Here is a 6,809-nt window from a genome sequence, read left to right as displayed (position 1 = left end):
TACCAACAAATGCCATAATTTCATTCTTAAGGCTTTGTAATATTCTATTGTGTATATACCATATTTTCTTTATCCATTCATCTGTTGAACATCATATAGGTTGGTTCCATAGTTTAGCTATTGTGAATTGAGCTGCTAAAAACATGGATGTGGCTGCATCAGTATAGTATGCTGATTTTAAGTCTTTTGGGTATAAACCAAGGAGTGGGATAATTGAGTCAAATGGAGGTTCCATTTCAAGTTTTCTGAGGAATCTCTTTCTGCTTTCTATATGGTTGCAACTATTTGCAGTCCCATGAGCAATGTATGAGTTTACCTTTTCCCCCACATCCTAGCCAACATTTATTGTTGCTCATGTTCTTGATAATTGCCATTCTGACTTGAGTGAGATGAAATCTTAGTTTTGATATGCATTTCTCTAATTCCTGGAGATGTTAAACTTTTTTTCATATAGTTGTTGATCTATTGATTTCTTCTGTGAAATTTCTGTTCAGTTCCTTAGCACATTTATTGATTAGGTTATTTATTTTCTGGTGTTGAATTTTTTATATATCCTGGAGATTAACATAGAGACCCATTTTTAAACTTTTTTTTGTGACACCATCCTATGTTCTGTACAAATTATTTGCTTACAATTCTGTAGTCAGGATATCTGGACTAGGTTCATGGGGCGGTTCTTATTTGGTCTTAAATACAACTAAAGGTATTTGAAGATTTATCAGAGCTGGATGTCTAAGAATGGCTTCATACACTTATAATTCTATATCTAGGATCTTTGAAGTTCTAAGGTTGCTTACTGTCTACATCCTAATTATACTCTTTTAGAGTGTTTTATTTCAGATAATTATTCTAGTATTTTTCTTTATTGGTATGTATATTAAAAGTGATTATTCCCAATAGTATTCAAGTGACTTCACAATTGGGCCCTGTTCTGTTCTTTTCCTAGCCTTGGATAATTCTGTGTGCTATTCTATTTTTATTATTTTTGAAACTTTTCTGTGCTTTTCCTGTCCCTTTTTTTTAAATTTTATTTAGCTGCTCATTTGCCCTTTTCTTCCTTTTTCTGCAATGGCATTTTATTGATCCTCCGAAGTGTAGCAGAAATGTCCTATGTCTGGCTTTTCAATGAGTTAACAGCTCTCTTCTCTATGTTAACAGTTTTTACTAATTGTTTATTTGCATGTTTAACCTGGTTATCAGATAAAAGAGGTGTATTTCAACCTTGCCTGTGTAATAAAGGGTAGGAAACTGGTTGATGGGAATGTTTCTGTGGCACTGAGCGTGGACTCTCCTGAGTAAAGGTTTAGCTTCTGGTGGAGCTGCTCCCTGCACTGTTTATCCTCATCTATGAAACAAGAAAGCTCCTTTCAAAGAGGGTTTCAGTATTATAGATCTGGAAGGCCTTAGAAAGTACTGTCATCTGTCATTTTATGACTGGGCACTAAATTACTAAAAACGGAGCTTCCTTTTCTGGGGCCTACAGTAGTGACCAACCCTAGACTGACAATTGAAGCTCAGATGTTTCTCCTATGGGCTGTTGTGAGTTTTTCCTTTCTTTTTTTCTCAATTCTCCCTTTCCTTCCTCCCTCCCTTTCTTCCTCTCTCTTCCAATCAGTGGTGCTCTTACTTTGTATTAATATTTCCTGTCTGCCAAGCCCAAAATAATGGAGGTCTGTTACACATTATTTAAGACCCCTTTCAAGCTGTTGTTTATTTTCTGTAGTCCAATATACTTATTGTTAGGACAGAATTGACACATCCATTCTGAAATTTAGGCTACCAAGAATAATGGAAAAATACAGATTTATGTGGAACTTTGCAGATAAAGATCACAAATAAAAAAAATTACAGTGAAGCTTTGTATACTTTCATAATTTGCTTGAATTAATTTGAGAGCTCTATGCAGTAGACACAATAAGGTGGTTTAAAGTTGAATAAATTCATATATATCTATATTATCTGTATCTACTGAATGATATATAAGTACCATGTTTATATAATTAATTATTGTATTGTATCCTAAAGAATTATATCACTGAATGTTTGAATTAGTGATGCCTTTCTCCAATATTAAGGCACATCTAGATCCAAATTCTAGAAGCACAAAATGAGAAGTATTCTTATCCTTGTAGTATCAATCAAGTTTAAATAGAAACTTTATTATGGCAAATATGATAAATTTAAAAAAAATGCAGGGATATAGGTTACTGTATTGTACCTAACAAGCATTATTATAATTTTGGCTTACAAATCAATTTATTTTTGATAACTATTTTAATTCTATTTCATAAGTTCCTAAGTGAAACTGTCATACTGGGCATATTGATATTAGACATATAATTTGTAATTTATTTATTTTACTTAATGTCAATTCTTGTTAAGGATTTGAATTAAAAATGAAGTTGATTGGACTAGCATTGGAAATGCTAATTTACATCAAATAGTCTTTCACTTTACATATCTAAGATTATTTTAAGACTATATAAGAAATGACTGGATATGACATGCAAAGTTGAATGCAATTTTTGTTCACTTGTCTGAATCCTAAAGTGACATGAATCCCTAAGAATCTCCTCTGGAACATTAATTTAAGATAATCTCATTAAGGTTGTAGCATTTCTACTTTGAGTTAAATAAAAATTGACAATTATCTGCATCACCTAAAAAAATTTTTTTTAAATAAGAAATGTCAGTTTAAGTTTAGAGTTTTATATCTGTTGGGCATACATACATACTACAAGGATACTTTCTTTAAGTATAACATGATATGATTAAATAATATTTAGCTATGGAAATTATAGTTCTAAGACTTTGAGAATTTTTCAAAACCTTTGCTTTTTTCAAGAACATGGTTTTATTTGCTTATTTTCTTTCTAGTGCTGCTTTACAATTCAGGAGGAAAGGATGGTGGCATTTCTCAGACCATTGCATTATTTTGCATAGAGGTGAATGGGATATACAAGGCCTTTAGTGACTTAGCTATTGATTTGATCTTCTGAAGAGTGTTGTTATAAAGGCTTCATGGCACAGTCCTCTGCTGCAGTTCAGAAACATTTATACTCTGAGTTTATGATCTTCTGTCTAATCATGGTATCAAAGATGACTGTGGAAGCAGAAAGCATAAAGACATTTGAGAGGCCAGGATTTGCTAGCATTAAATAAGGGGGTTTGAGGATATGATGAAAAGCTGGAAGGTGAGATTGGGATCAGAAAAAAAAAGGGCAGACTTCCTGGCCCAAATAGTATTTTCGTTTTCGAAAGGCTTTCACATAGTAAATATAAACTCTTGCAATATGACCTTCGATTCCAAACAAAGATGATTTGTCATGAAGCAATTCCAGGCTTTCGTCTGACTTGAGAAGAATATGAAATCAAGAAGTTTAAAGGAATCTAAAAATAGAAGGAATTATTGCTAAGTGAGACACAGTAAAGGGGAATAATTACATTATTCTTTGTTCTTTATCACAATTTTAAAAATAGGTCAAAATATAAACTGTCTTGAAATGAAAATATTTATGAACTTATTTAAATAATATTTAACATTAATTTTACTCCCTATATTGTTTTTCTGGCTTGAAAACTATAAATTATGTTTTATAGGGGTTATGCTTAAATTTTAAAATATTTTGAGCACATATATTTCTGGAAAGGGATAAATTGATCTAATATCTGTTCTTTTTCCAAGCATGAACTACCTTGCAACACACTGGAATTGTGACTTTCTTTGTGAATATTGCCTAGAATTTTATTTTATCTTTAAAACACACACACACACACACACACACACACACACACACACACACACACATTATTAGCTGTGTGGAGTCAATACTTAGTTACACAAAGACATACTAACAATTTTTAAACTCATCACCTTTCTGAATGTCTCCTTTTCTTTTCACTGAAGTATATTCTTTGGTAGTTCTTTTGGCAGGATTCTATGAGTGGATATGCTCTTTAATGGATATCTAAAAATATCTTTAGGGCTGTGTGTGTTGCTCAGAGGTGGAGCACCTGTTAGGCCCTGGATCCAATCTGCACCTCCTAAAACACACGCACAAAAAGCCCTTTGTTTTCCTTCCCTGCTCAGTGATTGCTTATTTGGTCATAGAATACTAGGTTAGAATTGTTTTTTCTTGAGTACTCTGAAAAAAGTACTCCTTTTCTATGACAATGTGCTGCTTAATGATGTGCTGCTGTCCTGACAGTTATTACTCCTAAGATCTTCTGTAGGATCTGTATTTGCTGTTCTTCATTTTCAGGATGATGTATCAAGATGTATGTTTACTTTTCCTCCTGCTTATTGTGGGTTTTTTTTTTTTTGTGTGTGTGTGTGTGAGGAGTATTGCTTTCTTCTGTTTTTTCTAGAATTCTTATTAAGATTTTTTGAACACTTTCACTCTATCCTCTTTGAAATTCTATTCTGAATATTTCAATCCCAGTACCAATTTTCATGAATTTTCACTCTTGACAGCACCTAGAAAAGAGTTTATTGTATCTATTGAGGCATTTTTACCTTCATTGGTTTTAAATTTTTTGATTCTCTTATTGTTTCTGCTCTGCATACTCTGTTTTGTAATTCATTTCTCTCTTTTATGGATTTATATTATTTCTGATAGATTTTCAAATCATATTGAAATATATTTTGAGTCAAAATTAATCTCCTCATTTTTATTGAGGATATTGACCATATTTCTAAGCATTTTTGTCTATAATGTCCTTTGGATTTCTAACATAGGCTAATTTGTCTGGGAATTTCACATTCTGTTTTCTTTACTTTTTTTTTCCTTTTCCTTTGTTGATTTATTAGTTGCATCAGCCCAGTCCTTAAATACAGAAAAAACTTAAGAGGCATAAGAAATTTACCAAAGAATTTATATTAGTATCCTGGTTGACAGGTGGGTAGTTCCCCTTCATGCAGTGACTTGGGGACCAGACTTCTTGCATTTTTTAAAGCAGCTATCCCTGAGAGCTTGGAAGTGGTCTGTGTCCAGCTCAGAGACTGTAGGAAACACACGTTCCTTTTAATCAATTCGTATTTGAAGAGACACAGATTTCTTTCTATAACAAACCAACAGTAAGAATTAATACATGACCAAACCTGGCTGTAAATAGGGAGTAGGATATTCTTAAATGATGTCCCTGCTCAGTAATCACTTTTCAACAATAGTTTCCAAACATGGATGAGAAAGTCTAAATTTTTCTATAAAATTGTTCATCTTTGAAACAGTCTGCCTCCTCTCTTACAAAATGGACACACTCATCTTCATATGTCTGATAATGCAGTGTTTTATCTATCCGGTTTAAATATGTCTTCTTGTCATCTGGGGATGCACAAATAAATGACAAGCCATCTATTACTAACATAAAATATACGATAGTGTAAAAAATATAGAATATTCCCAGGAAGAAAGGGGAATAATGCTGGAGGTTATGTTAAGTGACTAAATGAGATACAGGAAGGTAAACACACAATGTTCTCTCATCTATATGGATATTTAAAAACAAAATCACTTGGAATATATAATAGTGATTACTAGAAGTAGGGAAAAATGGGGGGAAGAAGAATAAAGCAAACTTTGGTAACAGGCACCTAAACACAATTAGAAAGAAGTTCTAGTGTTCTACAGCACAGTGGGGTGTCTGCAATTCATAGTAAACTTACATATTTTATGTGTAACTACTAGAGTGGATCTCAATATCTTCAAACACAAAGTAATGATAAGGAGATGGAAATCTTGATTACATTGATTTGATCAGTACATATTAAATGTATTGAAATAATCACATTTTGCTACACAAGTATGTCCAAATTATGTTAAATTTTTTTAAAAAATGTTAATAGAGATGGAAATATTAATTTTCCTAATTTTATTATTTTATAATATATACATGTATTAAACTATTAAACTGTACCTCATAAATGTGTAGAATTAAAAATAAGTCAAATGAGGAAAAGGGGAACACACAGATGTGACTGCACCTTAGCAATGATGGACCCTATGGGGCAGGCACTATGAGGTTCTGAATGCTGATTCAGTGGTACACTATTATGCATTGTCCTCAGTGTCTCCTGGCTCCACTTTGTGAGCTTTTTTTTTTTTTTTTAATCATCATGACCATTTCTGATATATTGAAGGGCGAGCAGCTTTTATCGTAATGCTCATCCATTTCTGGAGTGCACGAATTGTTTTACTCTGTAGCCTCTTTTAGTCTAGACTCATGATTTGTTGGCAGTAAGATTTCTTAAAATTCATGGCATCCTTTTGATATATTTGTCAATTCTATTTGCCAGAATCCACATACCAAGTCCATAGCTGTTAGATGTGCTCCATTTATTAAGTTACCCATTTGCTGCTTTACTCAAACTCCTCCTTTAACTTAATGCAGCTAAGTTCGGGTCATCTTAAACACTATTTTTCTTATTTTTTTCTGTTTGATATTGAAAAAAAAATCATCCTTTATCATCCTGAATCAACTCATGTTCAATTCTTTCCAGTTTTCCTTTTTTGTTTTTGTTTTTGCTCTTCTTTCCACTAGCAGCATAGCTAATTATTGCCTGGGACCCTCTCTTCCTGAAAGTATCTTCTTAAACATATATCAAGTAACATTCTACACACACACACACACACACAAACACACACACACACACACACACACACACACACACACACACACTCCATACTCTTAGCCTGCTTTCCAGCTCAAGATTTTTCCAAAAATATTATTATTACATAATAGAGGTTTGCATTTATTTAGCCTCCTCTTAAGTTTACTATATCGCTAGCCCCCTGATTACTGAGCTTAAT

This window comes from Callospermophilus lateralis, unplaced genomic scaffold (assembly GCF_048772815.1).
Source record: "Callospermophilus lateralis isolate mCalLat2 unplaced genomic scaffold, mCalLat2.hap1 Scaffold_129, whole genome shotgun sequence".
Lineage (NCBI taxonomy): Eukaryota > Metazoa > Chordata > Mammalia > Rodentia > Sciuridae > Callospermophilus > Callospermophilus lateralis.
The sequence above is the reverse complement of the archived record's forward strand: the minus strand, read 5'-3'. Positions refer to the sequence as shown.